Source organism: Littorina saxatilis, linkage group LG9 (genome assembly GCF_037325665.1).
Source record: "Littorina saxatilis isolate snail1 linkage group LG9, US_GU_Lsax_2.0, whole genome shotgun sequence".
In the NCBI taxonomy this organism is placed as follows: Eukaryota; Metazoa; Mollusca; class Gastropoda; order Littorinimorpha; family Littorinidae; genus Littorina; species Littorina saxatilis.
Genome location: NC_090253.1, coordinates 53,821,395 through 53,840,669, shown reverse-complemented (window position 1 = coordinate 53,840,669; position 19,275 = coordinate 53,821,395). Strand labels below are relative to the sequence as shown.

Sequence of the window (19,275 nt, the reverse complement as noted above, 5' to 3'; positions counted from 1 at the left end):
ACCTGAAACACAGTATTAATTTGACTTATGTATCTGTATGACTTGTGCTGGCGTGCATGTGTGTAGTTACTTTTTATATTTAGTCAAGTTTTGACTAAATATTTTAACATCGAGGGGGAATCGAAACGAGGGTCGTGGTGTATGTGCGTGCGTGCGTGTGTGTGTGTGTGTGTGTGTGTGTGTGTGTGTGTGCGTGCGTGTGTGTGTGTGTGTAGAGCGATTCAGACTAAACTACTGGACCGATCTTTATGAAATTTGACATGAGAGTTCCTGGGTATGAAATCCCCGAACGTTTTTTTCATTTTTTTGATAAATGTCTTTGATGACGTCATATCCGGCTTTTCGTGAAAGTTGAGGCGGCACTGTCACGCCCTCATTTTTCAACCAAATTGGTTGAAATTTTGGTCAAGTAATCTTCGACGAAGCCCGGGGTTCGGTATTGCATTTCAGCTTGGTGGCTTAAAAATTAATTAATGACTTTGGTCATTAAAAATCTGAAAATTGTAAAAAAAATAAAAATGTATAAAACGATCCAAATTTACGTTTATCTTATTCTCCATCATTTGCTGATTCCAAAAACATATAAATATGTTATATTCGGATTAAAAACAAGCTCTGAAAATTAAATATATAAAAATTATTATCAAAATGTTTTTTTCGAAATCAATTTAAAAACACTTTCATCTTATTCCTTGTCGGTTCCTGATTCCAAAAATATATAGATATGATATGTTTGGATTAAAAACACGCTCAGAAAGTTAAAACGAAGAGAGGTACAGAAAAGCGTCAACGAATACCCTGCTCTTCTTGTCAATTCCACGGGCACTGCCTTTGCCACGGGCGGTGGAGTGACGATGCTACGAGTATACGGTCTTGCTGCGTTGCGTTGCGTTCAGTTTCATTCTGTGAGTTCGACAGCTACTTGACTAAATATTGTATTTTCGCCTTACGCGACTTGTTTTGCTTCCTGGCTCAAGTGTGTATTTTATTCAAAACATTTTTCTAGGGCTCAACACTATTCCTTATTTGATTTTGAGATCTGATGCTAAGTGTGTGGGTGTGTGTACAGTTCTTTTCTTTTTTACACTTTGACGGTATTGATGTGTAAACTGTTACCATTCATTGATACTAACCCTCAACAGCAGTATTAATTTGGCTAATGATTGGAAACACTAATTCACTTATTGTCTGAGATGTGCTTTTTGACTGAAGTGTGCAATTTGAAACAGATTCAACACTGTTCATGTTGATGCCATAGCTTTTTGACTGAAGTGTGCAATTTGAAACAGATTCAACACTGCTTATGTTGATGCCATAGCTTTTTGACTGAAGTGTGTGCCTTAATCAGTGCTGGTTAGCATGTCTTTACAGTTTATGATTTTTTATTTAAGCATGTGATTTTAGTAAGAACTAATAAATACCTTGACAAGTGTGTGCTTTAAAACAGAAAAGTAACTTCTGTGGATGCCACACCAGAAAAACAGTATTAATTTTACTTATGTATCTATCTGATTTGTGCTGGCAGGAATGTGTGTAGTTACTTTTTTGTTTTTGCTTTCTGACTGAAGTGTATTATTGAAAACATTTTCAAGGGCTCAACACTGTTCCTTATTTGATCTTGAGATATGATGCTTAGTATGTGGGTGCATGTACAGTTCTTTTCTTTTTACACTTTGACAGTATTGATGTGTGAACAGTTATTGTTCATTGATTCCAAACCTCAACAGCAGTATTAATTTTGCTAATGATTGAAACACCGATTCACTCGCTTTTTGACTGAAATGTGCAGTTTGAAACAAGATTCAACACTGCTTATGTTAATGCCATAGCTTTTTGACTCGAGTGTGTGCCTTAATCAATGCTGGTTAGCATGTCTGTATAGTTTATGCTTGTTTTATTGAAGCATGTGATTTTAGTAAAAACTAATAAATACATTGTTGTTGCGGTAACGTTTTTGTTCTTAAGACTTTTTTTTTTAAGCTTGCGTGTGTCTTATCTGAGACATTTCTTAATTGTGAAGAATCTGGTGAGTGATTGTCAGAATGAGTGTGTATCTGTGTAATGGCTCCTTTGTTTAGTCAACAAAGTTAATATGTTGAGCCCAGCTGTCCTAAACGGAAAAAAATATGTGTCTGGTTTGTCTCAAAACAGTAACGTTTCACAAAATTGAACAAAACTGTTGAAAACACACCTACTGGAGCTAACAAAGGCAGAGATTAGGTACAAATCAAAAGTAATGTGTTAAATATCACACTCACACCAGCTTCACATTCACAGAGTGACAGATTGGTAAAAATTAAAATACATATGTGTTCAACGCTTTATTTAACTGAACTGTCATTGTCAACATATATATAAAAATTAAAAACAAAAAACACGTAACACTGAATTCAGGGAAATTTTTTGTTACTGTCTTCAGCAGCACTAAAGTAAAAAGAAATAGAAACAAGTCGCGTAAGGCGAAAATACAATATTTAGTCAAGTAGCTGTCGAACTCACAGAATGAAACTGAACGCAATGCCATTTTTCAGCAAGACCGTATACTCGTAGCATCGTCAGTCCACCGCTCATGGCAAAGGCAGTGAAATTGACAAGAAGAGCGGGGTAGTAGTTGCGCTAAGAAGGATAGCACGCTTTTCTGTACCTCTCTTTGTTTTAACTTTCTGAGCGTGTTTTTAATCCAAACATATCACATCTATATGTTTTTGGAATCAGGAACCGACAAGGAATAAGATGAAAGTGTTTTTAAATTGATTTCGACAATTTAATTTTGATAATGATTTTTATATATTTAATTTTCAGAGCTTGTTTTTAATCCGAATATAACATACTTATATGTTTTTGGAATCAGCAAATGATGGAGAATAAGATAAACGTAAATTTGGATCGTTTTATAAAAAATTTTTTTTTTACAATTTTCAGATTTTTTATGACCAAAGTCATCAATTAATTTTTAAGCCACCAAGCTGAAATGCAATACCGAAGTCCGGGCTTCGTCGAAGATTACTTGACCAAAATTTCAACCAATTTGGTTGAAAAATGAGGGCGTGACAGTGCCGCCTCAACTTTCACGAAAAGCCGGATATGACGTCATCAAAGACATTTATCAAAAAAATGAAAAAAACGTATGGGGATTTCATACCCAGGAACTCTCATGTCAAATTTCATAAAGATCGGTCCAGTAGTTTAGTCTGAATCGCTCTACACACACACACACACAGACACACAGACACACAGACACACACACACACGCACATACACCACGACCCTCGTTTCGATTCCCCCTCGATGTTAAAATATTTAGTCAAAACTTGACTAAATATAAAAAGAAACAAGTCGCGTAAGGCGAAAATACAATATTTAGTCAAGTAGCTGTCGAACTCACAGAATGAAACTGAACGCAACGCAACGCAGCAAGACCGTTTACTCGTAGCATCGTCACTCCACCGCCCGTGGCAAAGGCAGTGCCCGTGGAATTGACAAGAAGAGCGGGATATTCGTTGCGCTGAGAAGGATAGCACGCTTTTCTGTACCTCTCTTCGTTTTAACTTTCTGAGCGTGTTTTTAATCCAAACATATCATATCTATATGTTTTTGGAATCAGGAACCGACAAGGAATAAGATGAAAGTGTTTTTAAAACGATTTCGAAAAAAAATATTTGATAATAATTTTTATATATTTAATTTTCAGAGCTTGTTTTTAATCCGAATATAACATATTTATATGTTTTTGGAATCAGCAAATGATGGAGAATAAGATAAACGTAAATTTGGATCGTTTTATAAATTTTTATTTTTTTTTTACAATTTTCAGATTTTTAATGACCAAAGTCATTAATTAATTTTTAAGCCACCAAGCTGAAATGCAATACCGAACCCCGGGCTTCGTCGAAGATTACTTGACCAAAATTTCAACCAATTTGGTTGAAAAATGAGGGCGTGACAGTGCCGCCTCAACTTTCACGAAAAGCCGGATATGACGTCATCAAAGACATTTATCAAAAAAATGAAAAAAACGTATGGGGATTTCATACCCAGGAACTCTCATGTCAAATTTCATAAAGATCGGTCCAGTAGTTTAGTCTGAATCGCTCTACACACACACACACACACACACGCACAGACAGACAGACAGACAGACACACATACACCACGACCCTCGTTTCGATTCCCCCTCGATGTTAAAATATTTAGTCAAAACTTGACTAAATATAAAAAGAACAAAAAACACACACACACATTACACATTTACAGGTTCACAATAAATGTTCTGTAAACATGTGAAATAATTCCTAACAAGGATTATTTCTCATTTTACACAGACTGTCTGCTGTGGCACCTTACCACTCTGACCACAAGGGACACAACTGCGCTTATTATTTTAACATGCATTTCAGTTGGTTACTTCCCTCGACTTAATTGACTAACTCTTACCATTGGCCAGTTTGATTAATATTCTTTATTGTAATTCTGTATTCCTGACAGTTAATAGTTATTTGATGTTCTGTTTTAAGTATATTAGAACTTTGTATGTGTGGTTTTAAGATATTATTCACTCAGAATGTTGGAATTATTAAAGATTGGTAATTAATTAGGTTCTGGTAATTGAAATTATCAAGTTATAAAATAGAAGTAGTGATGAGAAAATTATCAGAAGTATCTGAAAGTCATTGGCTACATTTAAGGAATATTTAGATGTTGAAATTATATTTTTAACTATGAAGATATATTATTTTAAGTTATGATGAAACCACCTTCCAACTTTTTGAGTTCCCATGTCTGGAACTGGGTTTCTCTCTTTTTGATGGCATGATGTTCTGAGAGAGATGGCACCGGCTTCGGGTGGCTAGAACATGGGGATTAAAGTGCTCCTAATTCAGGGGCACTTTTCCTACCTCCCCTTCAGAGCTGCCATGCTTTGTTAAGTGTTTTAGTTTATGTGTTTTTTCCTCAAGTGTTTAGTTTCGCTAATAGTTATTGTTTTTTTACCGCAGTTGTGTATAAGAAAAGAAGTGTTAGCGTTAGTGTTAGTGAAAGTGAAGAAAAGATAAATGTTTAAAAGTAAATTACAGTGTGTTGCCCTGACGACTATGTAGTAGTGAAAGTTGTTTGAATGTTGATGTCGTGAAAAGTAAAACTCAGTCTTTGTAGAGTAGACTTTTTTCTAAGAAATCTCTTTTCCCGAACCCGACCTTATGTCCACTTAATACATTCCGGCGAAGTGACAAGGTTTAAATAAAATTGGCAATACGACTACTTGTAGTATTGGCAAGGTTTACAGTTCTAAGGTAATATCAAAGTAAGCACTAAAGCAGACACCAGACTTGATCCCAAAAAGGAAACAAGTCGCGTAAGGCGAAAATACAACATTTAGTCAAGTAGCTGTCGAACTCACAGAATGAAACTGAACGTAATGCCATTTTTCAGCAAGACCGTATACTCGTAGCATCGTCAGTCCACCGCTCATGGCAAAGGCAGTGAAATTGACAAGAAGAGCGGGGTAGTAGTTGCGCAAAGAAGGATAGCACGCTTTTCTGTACCACTCTTTGTTTTAACTTTCTGAGCGTGTTTTTAATCCAAACATATATCTATATGTTTTTGGAATCAGGAACCGACAAGGAATAAGATGAAGTGTTTTTAAATTGATTTCGACAATTTAATTTTGATAATAATTTTTATATATTTAATTTCCAGAGCTTGTTTTTAATCCAAATATAACATATTTATATGTTTTTGGAATCAGAAAATGATGGAGAATAAGATGAACGTAAATTTGGATCGTTTTATAAATTTTTATTTTTTTTTTACAATTTTCAGATTTTTAATGACCAAAGTCATCAATTAATGTTTAAGCCACCAAGCTGAAATGCAATACCGAAGTCCGGGCTTTGTCGAAGATTACTTGACCAAAATTTCAACCAATTTGGTTGAAAAATGAGGGCGTGACAGTGCCGCCTCAACTTTCACGAAAAGCCGGATATGACGTCATCAAAGACATTTATCAAAAAAATGAAAAAAACGTTCGGGGATTTCATACCCAGGAACTCTCATGTCAAATTTCATAAAGATCGGTCCAGTAGTTTAGTCTGAATCGCTCTACACACACACACAGACACACACACACACACACAGACACACACGCACGCACGCACATACACCACGACCCTCGTCTCGATTCCCCCCTCTACGTTAAAACATTTAGTCAAAACTTGACTAAATGTAAAAAGAATCGCTTCTCCAAACATAAACATACAAAGTTAGAAATACCATTTCTCGAATAACAATGAAATGAAAACTCACACACACTGAAGCAGAAATAATAGGTAATCTAAAACTAAAGAGCTTCACACATAAACATACAAAGTTAGAAATAGAACTACAAGTTCTTGAATAATAACAAAATGAAAACTCATGCACACACTCCCGAATCATCGAGCGGCGCACTGACGCCGCTAGCCGTTCCGCTTCTTGCCCTCCAAACCATTTCTGCGTATCACGTGACACCGCTCCGAAGTACGCAAAAGGGAGACCTCCATACTGCCCTAAACTGTTAAAAAACAACTGAGGAGACTGTGAAATGCGGGGTGCCTCAAGGGTCAGTGCTTGGCCCGATCTTGTTCTGTCTGTATATCTTTGTTTGTTTGTTTGCTTAACGCCCAGCCGACCACGAAGGGCCATATCAGGGCGGTGCTGCTTTGACATTTAACGTGCGCCACACACAAGACAGAAGTCGCAGCACAGGCTTCATGTCTCACCCAGTCATTTGTGCTACGCCGTTACGAGCGCAATTTTAAGTAGCGCTGTCGACACAAACCCACGTAAACAACAATGTTACCGACACGAATCCACGAAAACAGCAGTGCTATCGACACGTAGTGTCATTGGCACAATTAAGGTTCACGTTTTATTTTATGTTCTAAATTTCTCTCGCACAAACACACACACACATTCTTGCACGCGCGATGAAGCCTCTCTTTCCCTTTAATACAAACTCACGCGCAATACGCAGATCTCTCCTCCTCCTCCCTCCTCCTCCCCCCCCCCCCCATGCAAACACACACAGGAACTCACTGTCGCACAGGCACTCGCTCACTCTCGCACGCACGCGCGCACACACACACACTGACGTCTCTTTAGCGACGCACTCACTCGGTCCAACGCATAAATCGCTCACTTTCCGTTTGCATCGCTTCACAATGACACAGCCCTTCAAAGTCTGGCGCACATGTCTCAGAGGTCGAGTCGCAAAGAATCGTCAGTTGCCTCAAATCCGTCACACTCGTTTTCAGAAAGCGCAGTTACCTTTAGCAAGAATCACTGCAGAGCTTCGCATTCCCACGTAGTTGTTACGCCGGTTACCCGAGGGGGAAAAACTAACACAAGCACATCTATCACACTTACTGACTTCGATATTCGCAGGCAGAACAAAGTCACTTCGTCCAGTTGTCCATTCGCTCCAAGCTCTTCCTCCGCATCTGTGAAGCACGCGACCACATGTCTGAATACAATACGGGGTCTCCCAGTTTTGGCTTTGAACGAATCTGCGCACGGGCAGCGCTGACACGGCAGAAAAAATGGGACAGTAACTCAAATGAATTGTTGCCCTTGGTTGTTTCTCTTGACAGGGACACAGAGAGAAATGTGCGTGTAGCGTTTCAACACGCTTGCGCTCAGAAAAGCAAAAGGTGCGTGATCCACGTGGAGGCATTGAAGCTGTGGTTACGGGTATGGTTGATTCTCGAGAAAAAAAATTCATGACGTCGAGGGGCGTTAAAGTCCCCCTTGGTGTGTCCCTTTCAACTTTTGATTTATGTGCATATTTCACGTTTTGTTGTTGCTTGTTGCTTAATCTGCATCAAAGAAACTACAATGGGAACCTTATGTACAGTGTTTGTCTGCATGACGAAACAGGACTCAATAAAAGCCCACTAGTGACACTATAAAAACATCAATAACTGAAAGTAACCTTGATTGTAATTCAATCAAGTTTGCGTTTTAATGAAGCAGCTCCTGTGATTGGTCAGAATGCCCCAACTCATTAAAAATTACCGGTCATTAATTACACATTAACATGCTTCCATTTGAAACTTCGAGGTCTTCATCGGGGATTGACGCCCGACCAAAGGTAATTGAAGCCCGACGGAGCGAAGCGACGGAGGGCTTCAATTAGACTTTGGGAGGGCGTCAATCCACGATGAAGACCGAGAAGTTTCAAATGGAAGCGTGTTAATGTTATTGTAATTCAATCTGACGACGATCTCTTTCCTGCTTTCATGCGATGGTAAACAGACAGAATTGGTTCTGTTCTGTTCACACACTACTTTCAGTCCACCTACCTGCAAGGGTCAAGTCCCAAGAAATATGTCTCTGTATTCCTATCGTATCACTCTCCTCCTGTTTTGTTTTCTTTCACATACATTTTCCCATCTTTTTGACGGGTTTCTGGACAGCAAACTCAAAACAAATTCTTTTCATCACAAAAGCGATCTTTGGAATTGACTGACGTAGTCCGAAAGAATTCATGCATCAACTTACGTCACGTATTCGACGTCATCACTTCGCATACCTTATGGTCTCGGTATTTCGTTGGTACTTCATATTTCCTACTTGTAAAATGACCCTCAAAGCTAACCGAGACTAGTTGAGGTTGTATCAATGCGCCTCGCCAGCAGGTTGTTAATGGATTTTTTAGCGAGTGGCTATCGACAATTAGTCACCTGTAATTTTTAATGAGTTGGGGCATTCTGACCAATCACAGGATCTGTTTCATTAAAACGCAAACTTGATTGAATTACAATTAGGCAATAACCACCGCCATTTGACATGTTGAGGTTGTAAGTAAACATTTTTCTCATGTTTTGTGATTGAATGGAAACCGAATCGCGAAGCCCGGTAGCTCAGATGGTAGAGCACTGGACTTGTGATCGAGAGGTCGCAGGTTCGAATTCGGGCCGGGACGGACACGGGTCAACTTTATGTGCAGACCCAGAGACGGAAGCCATGTCCCACCCCCGTGTCATCACAATGGCACGTAAAAGACCTTGGTCATTCTGCCATAAGTGCAGGTGGCTGAATACACCTAAACACGCAGACACCTGGGTAGCGCGACTCCGTTGCTGCTAGCTTTCCACTGGGAGGAAGCGACCCGAATTTCCCAGCGATGGGACAATAAAGTAATGAAAAATGAAAAAAGAAAAATGAAAAATGATGTATTTGTTTTTCATTTCTAAACTTTGTTGGTCATGATCACGTTCCAAAAATATTCATGTCGCCAAACGAACAGGACGTGACGTCGATTTGCCTTTTCATTCACTACAATACGCTTCCGGTCTCGGCTACAGGTATTTGTTTTGTTTCTGTTTCAGTGAAGCAAGTAAAAAAAAAAAGTGTTTGCGCATGTCTGTTTGTTTATCGAGACCATTATGACGTATCTATTTGTCGTCTGCGTCATTCTCATTCTGGTGTTCTGTCTCTGCGTGGCCCACTGGCACTTGTGCGCTGGCTCCTTTGTCAGCTTCATGGAGTGTGGCATGTTCGTTTTGTTTTATTCCTTCTTCTGCTATAAATTGCTTGATGTCTTCATCATTCTCCCATTCTGAGTCACTCAGTGATGAGAGACTCAACTCGAAGTTGCCTTCAGATTCCATTTTGACAGTTGCTAACTCTTGTGATTATGGAGTGACGAAACCTCCTTGGGTCACCAGCATAATGAATATGATAAAGTTCGAGGGTAGACAGCCATTATTGATACCATTGTGTTCATACAAGAAAATTATATTCATACACTCCACAAAACATGTGAAAATCACCATGCTTCACAAAACATGGACAATCATCATTTTCTCATGTTTCTAAACCAATGAAATTGCCAGATTTTGATTTTTACTCATAGAGTATTGTAGAATTGTCGATAACCACTCACTAAAAAATCCATTAACAACCTGCTGGCGAGGCGCATTGATACAGCCTCAACTAGTCTCGGTTAGCTTTGAGGGTCATTTCACAAGTAGGAAATATGAAGGCCAACGAAATATCGAGACCATAAGGTATGCGAAGTGATGACGTCGAATACGTGACGTAAGTTGATGCATGAATTCTCTCGGACTACGTCAGTCAATTCCAAAGATCGCTTTTGCGATGAAAAGAATTTGTTTTAGAGTTTGCTGTCCAGAAACCCGTTAAAAAAGCAACAAGACAAGTATCCTATCCGTCAGCTAGTTGTAAAAAAAATAAAAAAATTAAACAATGAAAAAAACAATATTGATCAAGGAGACAAAGAAAAAAAGAAGAGGGAGGAGTGAGGAGAAGAAAGAAAGAAAGAAAGAAAAAAGATTGGATGCCAACTGCACCCGGTGTTCCCAGGCGGTCACCCATCCAAGTACTAACTTCGGTGATCGGACGAGAACCGGTGCTTTCAACGTGGTATGGCCGTTGGCGAGAGAGGAGTGAAAATTAAGCTCTATATATCAATGCAAAGTGCACAACTATGCACACTGACTGATATCGAAAGTAAGACGTCTCTCTCTCTCTCTCTCTCTCTCTCTCTCTCTCTCTCTCTCTCTCTCTCTCTCTCTCTCTCTCTCTCTCTCTCTCTGCACAATAAAAGGCATACTTACTCACTACACATCAAAAACCATGTTTTTTTTTTGTTAAAACATGTTTTGCTCCTTCGCTTTTAGCTTTGGGTGTGTGCTCATGACTTTTGAATTGGATTATTACTCCTCGTTGTGAGGAGAGGGCCGAGCCTGGAGGTACTGCAATACCAGGACAACCCGTGGCGAAGGCGGAGCAAGCCCCTGACGCTTCACCTGAGTTGAAAAATCAGTTTAATATCGAAGCCCCCTTGTCGGGAGCGTATCAGATATTAAGCTGATAAGAACAGATACTTTTTTTTTTTTTTTTACATTTGGGATAGACACTACAGAGGGCCCCAAAGGGTTTAAAATCGTGATCGTGATTGGCGTTTTTTGACCTTTCTGTGATCGTGATTGCCGAAATTTCCATTTCTGTGATCGTGATGGGACTTTGCCCGTGATCCGTGATGACAAAAAAATCAAGTCTCGTGATCGTGATCGTCATTTGTTTTTGAGATGGTGATGGGCATTATTGCAAAGCATTTTATTTTCAACGTACATTTTTCACAGCTGTATCACTCTATGATCCTCTATTCGTCAAGGAGCCAATCCCGATTGAAGGGAAGCAACAACACATTTAGAAATATGATTTTGACAGTAAAGAGAACCAATCACACAAAAAAGAGATCCAATCAGAAGGCAAATTGCAAAATCTGCCAAACTTCATCCAATGGAAGGGCTTCGTGCAAAAGTTTTGAGTGCATTCAGTCAAATTCGAATTCGAAGATCAAAAATGGCGTGCCGCGGTACTGTCATCGAACTTCAAGTGGATTCAAGCCAGACCAAAGCAGGCGGCGAGAATGCCTTCCTTGGTGGAAAGGTCAGGCTACGGGTCGGTCTTTCCGAAGACGAAATATCATGTTGCTCTATGACTGTTCTGAATGTAGGCAAAGATCTTGAAATTTGTTCAAGATCTTTGAGTTTGAGTGAGATCATTGACATTGTCGACATTGCCACGTCCGGCTGTCACTCGCTCAGTGTGACCTCGACTGGCTCGAGATCGAGTCTGCGTGTAGCCAAAACCGAAACTAGAAATGTGTTTTTCATCTCAGCAACGTGGACACGCTTGGCATAGATTCTAATTGTCGCTTCTTTGCATTAAGCTTGGATTTATTTTAGCACCTGTAAACTTTAATATCAACAATGGGTTAAATTCAGAAACAATGGCGGGGAGACGTGCCAGTTTGGGTCACTTGATCCTCATGTCAAAGACGATCAAAGTCATGTTCGTTGGGGATTTTGTCAGGCATGCTACTTTTCCGGTAATTGCCGGAAATCCTATAAAGCCGTTTTCAAAATCCGGTAAAGTCAAATTTATTCCGGTGAAGTTGAAAAATTTCCGCAAAAACGATCCGTGTGAATATCGCGCAACGCGACCGGTCTCAATGAAGCCAGCGCACAGTAGTGTTGTTTTCACCAGTTTGGAGGTGTGTTGAATGGTGGTGGGGGGAGGCTAAAATGGGATTTTTAACAAGATCACAACACTATTACAGCCCTGAAAATGATGACCAGAATGCACCAGATTGCACAGATTTTGACCGTTTTTTGAAAAAAATCCGGGGGGGCATGCCCCCGGACTCCCCTAGTTGGCTCGCCTGCTTTGTAGGCTCAGGCTTGTGGCTTCGCCACTGGCACTGCGCGCTTCTTTCAGGTAAAACCATTTTTGGCCTGTAGCATTCCTGTTTGTTTTTCAAGGTCATGAAACCAGGCGATGGTGTACCTCAAATTGTATGGCAAAGTTGAAAATAAAGAACCCATCACACATACATGTATTTTAATTTCAATCCACCCAATAGTTTTTTGAGAAAATGAGTTTACAAGATTTAGCTCTGGAAATGTGAAATTGTGCAAGTATAATATTCATGAGTGAGGGTGTGGGAGTTGAATGTGTATGAGTGGAGAGAGAGAGAGAGAGAGAGAGAGAGAGAGAGAGAGAGAGAGAGAGAGAGAGAGAGAGAGAGAGAGAGAGAGAGAGAGAGAGAGAGAGAAAACAATACAAAAAAACATTCTTGTTACTGATTACAAATCATGATATGTATTTCTATGTGTGTATGATCCCGCGGTTATGAAATTAAAGGCCCCTCCTGTTTTTGGAACCGCAGGAGCTTTCTAGTTTGCTGTTAGGTAGATTTTTGGTTCCTCTTTCCTGTCATGCTCTCTTTTTCTTCATGAATTCTTTTCTTTTTTCTGCCTTCTTGCTCATTCACCTGTATTTTTTCCAAAAATCTCTTCTCTTGCCGCTTGTCTCGCGATTCATGTATAGTTTAATCTGTTAGTGTTCTGATGTAAGTCCAGCAGTAGATAGGTTAAGCCTATTTTAACATACTGGAAACTGGTAATCTTCCAGTAGGTATTAATTTAGTTTTACTAAAGCCTGCTGGGACACAAGTAATGGGTTAGTGCATTTGTAAACAGGAATCGCTTGACAAGTGGCCCCCTTCATCCCCCCCTTCCTCGTCCTGATATGGCTCTGCGTAGTCGGCTGGACGTTAAGCAACAAATAAACAAATGTGTGTATGAAAGAGAATTAAAAAAATAATAATAAAAAAGTGCAACAGTTCTCACTTTGTGTTGAATAAACAATACATCCAGAGGAGCGAATTACTGTGTGGTTGTGTTTACTTTGACACGTGCTTTCTGTACATGCAACTTTTACCGTGACCGTGATTTGCCACTGGTGTTCGTGATCGTGAAAACAAAAATCAAGGTAACTGTGATCGTGAAAGCTAAAATTTCCCTTCCCGTGATCGTGATGATACCCCCCCCCCCCCTTTGGGGCCCTCACTACAAAATGCGTAGAGGCCCCATTTAATCAATAAAACATATAACAATGGCAAAATACGTCATCTGTTTGTAAAACTTTCCATCGAGGTTAAAAAGAATGGACAATATAAAACAAATTGATCTTTTTGGTAAGTTTTTGTCATGTGTCCGGACTCAAAAACATGGTTTCCCGGTTAATTTGTTCGTTGCGAGAGGACCACACGAAATCAAAAACACGTCTTTCAAACAACTTAACATAATGGTCCGGGGGGGGGGGGGGGGTAAAACGGTGGCGACGTACCACAGTTTGGACAAAATCATAATATTTACAGTTTTAGCTTTGCCATACATAGACAGGTTACGACTCTTGAGCAAGTTTAGGGTTTTCTCTATCTTTAGTAGCAGAGGTTGCCATATGTCATCTTGTGTGACGTTGCCCACTTTAATACCAAAAACTGTCATATTGTCTACCAGAGGGAGGCCGAGGGGAGAGTCCTTACGGTTTCTCCATCGCCCTAAATACATGCATTCAGTTTTATGGTTGTTTAGTTTTGCTCCGGACGCCTGTCCGAACTTAGTAAACCAGCTCAATACTAAACGAGCAGAGTTATCATTACGTAGAAAAAATTTACTGTCATCTGCGAAAGCAGAAAGTTTACATTCTTCCGGACTGCCTGGAACATGAAATCCTAATGCAGCCGGGTCTTTCCTAATCTTATTTAGAACTGGCTCGAGGCACAGTACATACAAAAGGGGAGACAACGGACAACCCGGACGGACTGAACGCTGCACCTCGAAACAAGGCGATACATGCTGGTTAACAATGACACTGCTTTTAATGTCTCTGTACAGAAGATCGATCCAGCGAACAAACTTGTCACCCAATCCAAAACTTGTTAATACACGCAAAAGATAGGAGTGATCAACACGATCAAAAGCTTTCTCCTGATCGACTGACAACAGCATACCACACCCGTTTTGAGTGTTACAAAAATCAACCTGATCTCGGACAAGATGGCAGCTATCTATGATAGAGCGACCCTGAACGGAGCAAGTCTGGTCGGGATGTACAATATCCGCCAAAAGAGGACGGAGCCGGTTACATAAAATCTTTGTCAGAATCTTATAATCCACATTCAGTAATGAAATGGGACGATAGTTTTTACACAACTCAGGGTGGGTGTCGTCTTTACAAAGCAAGGTTATATAAGACATTTTCTGAGATTCGCTCAGAGTTCCAACGTCGTACATGGCATTAAAAACTCTCACAAGAATGGGGTTTAAGTGAGAGGAAAAACAAGCAAAAAATTCTTTACTCAGGCCATCTGGTCCAGGGGATTTATTATTTTCCACTTGAGCAACTGCAGTTTTGACTTCTTCTATCTCGACCTCACAGCCTAGGTGCTCAGACTCTGTAGGGGCTAAAGTGGGGAGATCATTCAAAAACTGGGTTGCCACATCCGGGTTAACTGGCTCTTTAGTGTACAAAGACTGGTAAAACTCGTGAACACTCTGAACTATAGAATCTGTGCTAGTGCACAAGTTACCTTCTTTGTTAAAAACCTCTTTTATTACTTTCTTTTGACCTTGGTTAAGTTCTTTTTGGAAAAAATATCGAGATGGTTGTTCTCTACTGTCTAATAAATGGGCACGTGAGCGGATTTGGGACCCTATCAGACTGGCTACATCCATTGCTTTTAATTTGTCCTTTATCTTTTGCATCTGTTCTGGTTTTCCGGCTTTTTCTGCGACTAAATACTGTGCAGTTAAAGCTCTATGTTCACGGGATTTGTTGATATGTAACCATTTACTGTGTTCGCTGGCTATTTGTTTGAAGTCTTTTTTAAGGTTATCCCACCACGGTAAAATAAACTCATCATCGGGGATCTCTTCACTAGCCATAGCAAAGACTGTTTTGATTTTTCCACAAAAATCATCATCTTGTAACAAAGTATTATTAAATTTCCAATATCCTTTTCCTGTCTCTATACCTGTCCATGAGGACAGGGAAACCAGAACTAAATCGTGATCAGAGACTGAATTTATAATGTGTTTTACACATTTAACTGAATCTAACTGACAAGTTGGTAGATACATTCTATCTAACCTGCAGCTAACTTGACTACTACGCCATGTGGCGGCTACTTGGTTTGGAAATTTATTTCTGAATACATCTTTTAGTCTAAAATCTGTTAACAGGGTGGACAACTCTGCCCAGCCATCTACACCTCTGTTAGCATTCCCCCCTATTTTATCTAGTTTAGGGTTGGAAATACAATTAAAGTCACCTCCTAGCACGATAGTTTTAGGGGTTACAAAATGCCCGTAAATATCTTTATAAAACTGTCTCCGCTGGGCAGGAATGTTTGGCGCATAAACATTAAAAAATCTGACTGATTTACCGTCAATGTTGACGTCTAACAAAATAAATCGCCCAAAGGGGTCACAGACAAAACGCTGAACTTTTAAATTGACAGTTTTACTAACAAAAATGGCGACGCCTCTTCCACGAGGCTGTCCAAAAGACCAAAACACATGTCCGCCTAGTTTACAGGCTACTTTACGTCCAAAATTTAGAGTGTCAACATGAGTTTCTTGTAAAAATAGAACATCAATTTTTTCCCTATCAATTAAATGCTTGACTAATTGTACTTTGTTTTGGTCTCTAAGACCGTTGCAGTTCAAAGAACCTATTAACATTACAAAGGTTAACACAATTTCAATAAAATACATGGTTGGTACTCACAGAGCATGATGAAGTAATCTGGAGTGTTGGCAGGTTGCGGGTTACATCAAAAAAGTTCTACAAAGTTCTGGTTAATGGTCCATACTGTCCTGGGTGACCACACAGTTTCTTTTAGAGAGTTCTGGAGAGTGGTCCATCTTCCTCTTACCCCAATCCTCGCTGGATCGGGAGGAAGGACGCCGAGGCATCAGGGGCAGTCCACGATGTCTGGCCTGTGAAGGGTCTGCGTCCACTTCGTTTTGGGACTCGCTCTGTGCACAGGGCAGGGAGGCTACCGCCTGCTCCTCCGGAGTGAGCGGCGATTCGGAAGAGGAGAGGTCAAGGTCAGAGTCGAGGTCAGGACTCCCCGCGACGTCCGCTGCCTGGGACATCGGGGTCTGTGTGATGAGGGGCTGGCTGTCCTGGAAGGTCGTGCTCTGGGAGCTGAGAGGGTCCCACACGCTCTCCTCGTCCTCGGGAGTGGCAGTGGGAGCGGGACTCGCGCTGGCAATGGTGGTCGTGGTGTTGTCGGTGGTGTCCGTGTTGGTGGTCTGGTCTGATTCGACGGTGGCATCTGACGTCTTGGCGGGGGCCGGAGGGGCGTCGGGCTCTGTTGCCGTCTTGGAAGGGGCTGTGGGGGTGGGGGCCTCCTCACGGGCTGGTCGGGGAGGTCCGCGGCCCTTGGGGAGCTCTCCAAGGTTGGTCATCCTGGAGGACGCAAAATCTTGGGCTTTCTGCTTCTGGAGCTGTTGTTGTCCCCTGGTGGTCTTCGGGCAGAGTCCCCGGGTATGGCCGACCTGGCCACACCCTAGGCATTGTGGTGCTCTTCCTCGGACGGTGACGAGGAATTGAATTCCCTTTTCCTTCAGCGAGATCATGTGGGGAATCTCATGTTGCCTGTCCTTCTTGATTTCTAGGCGCAGACTGCGGACGCCTGTCTTTATGCCGCCCTCGTTATCATAGGCCCTGATGCTCCTGATCTTCCCCAGTGGCTGGAAGAGACGCAGGAAGACTTGGTCGCTGACATAGCCGGGTACCCAGTGGACGCGGACGTCTACGACACTCCCTGTGTCTGACGAGAAGGTGCCGGTAACGCCGTTTGGAAGGTCGAGGGTGTCTTCTCGGAGACACGTATCCACTGGGCCATTGGTTTTGAAAGTGATATTCACCTCCCTGCTGTCTTCTCCCTTCCACAGGGCATAGACATCACCCTTGTCGATGCCCAGGCCTGTGAGGGCAGCTATGATAGTGCCCTGGGACATGTTGTGGGCGTGGCGGCCGTTTAGGTGCAGCTTGATGCTGCGTTCCTCTATTGCCTCGTCGAGGTCGCCCTCTTGTAGTTCAACAGTCCATACTCCAACCGAAGAGGGAGGGAATAGAGCTGACTGGCTGGTCGGTGGGGCGTAGTTCCCCCGAAGGCGGGCCGCATAGGAGAGGCGGGTGGTCTGTCCGGAATCTTTGGAGGCTCCAGATGTTGAGGCGAGGTCCAGAATCCCTCTGGAGTTGCGAAAAACGGGCATGGCTGTAGCTTGGGCTTCCGAATGGTCCAAGGGAAACAACCAGTCTCGAAAAATGGGATTGTTTCCCTTTAATCTCTCTCCGCAGACAGCTTAGTCAGAAAAAATCCGCATTAGGGTTGCGGTCAGTTTTGAGTCGGCTGTGTGCGGTGGTAATGTCTCAGCTTCAGTGGTAAATGATAAGAACAGATACTACACTTTGATCTTAGCCAAAAGGCCGAAACACACTCGACACAGACACACAAACAAACAAATTAAGTAGATGTGCAACGCCAAGGCACTGCATACCCCAGCGAAAGACAAACCTCTCTCTCTCTCTCTCTCTCTCTCAAACACACACACACACACACACACACACACACACGAACACACACTGACACACATACCCCAAGTTACACACGTACACACATACACACTCACTCACACGCACTCACTCACTCTCTCACACACACTTCATACACACAAAACACACCCCCATACGCACACTAATAGACAGACGGACATACACACCTTTACAAACAAACACACATACACACACACATACACTTACGCACACGCACAAACACACACCCACCCACCCACTCTCTCTCTCTCTTTCAGTCTCTCTCTCTTTCTCTCTTATACAAACAGACACACACCCACACACCCACACACACACACATGTACATACGCACGCATGCACGCACGCACACACCCACAGACACACACACACACGCACACACATTGACTCACACAAATCTCATACACACAAAATACGCACATACACGGTTGGCCTAGTGGTAAGGCGTCCGCCCCGTGATCGGGAGATCGTGGGTTAGAACCCAGGCCGGGTCATACCTAAGACTTTAAAATTGGCAATCTAGTGGCTGCTCCGCCTGGCGTCTGGCATTATGGGGTTAGTGCATGCAAGGACTGGTTGGTCCGGTGTCAGAATAATGTGACTGGGTGAGACATGAAGCCTGTGCTGCAACTTCTGCCTTGTGTGTGGCGCACGTTATATCTCAAAGCAGCACCGCCCTGATAATTATGGCCCTTCGTGGTCGGCTGGGCGTTAAGCAAACAAACAAACAAATACGCACATAGACAGACGGACAAACACACCTTTGATCACCTTTACAAACAAACGCATATACACACTCATACACACACAAACATACACACAAACTCATGCACACACACATTCACACACACACACACACACACTCTTTCTCCCTCTCTCTCAGTCTTTCTTACACACACACACACACACACACACACACACACACACACACACACACACACACACACACATACACACACACATACACACATACATACACAATCAATCAATCAATCAATGACGCTTATATCGCGCATATTCCGTGGGTACAGTTCTAGGCGCTCTGCAGTGATGCCGTGTGAGATGAAATTTTATACGGCCAGTAGATTGCAGCCATTTCGGCGCATATTTACCTTTCACGGCCTATTATTCCAAGTCACACGGGTATAGGTAGACAATTATTAACTGTGCCTAAGCAATTTTGCCAGGAAAGACCCTTTTGTCAATCGTGGGATCTTTAACGTGCACACCCAATGTAGTGTACACGGGGGGAGGGTTCGGACACCGAAGAGAGTCTGCACACAAAGTTGACTCTGA

The 19,275-nt window shown here is 41.8% G+C and overlaps 1 protein-coding gene and 1 pseudogene across 2 annotated transcripts in view; both read right to left on the bottom strand.

Moving 5' to 3' along the window:
- LOC138976489 (transcription intermediary factor 1-beta-like) overlaps window positions 1-19,275 on the bottom strand; it is a 433,321-nt gene that overhangs the window by 48,964 nt on the left and 365,082 nt on the right. The gene's annotated exons all lie outside the window — the stretch shown is intronic.
- LOC138977660 (U2 spliceosomal RNA) lies at window positions 10,730-10,941 on the bottom strand (annotated as a pseudogene).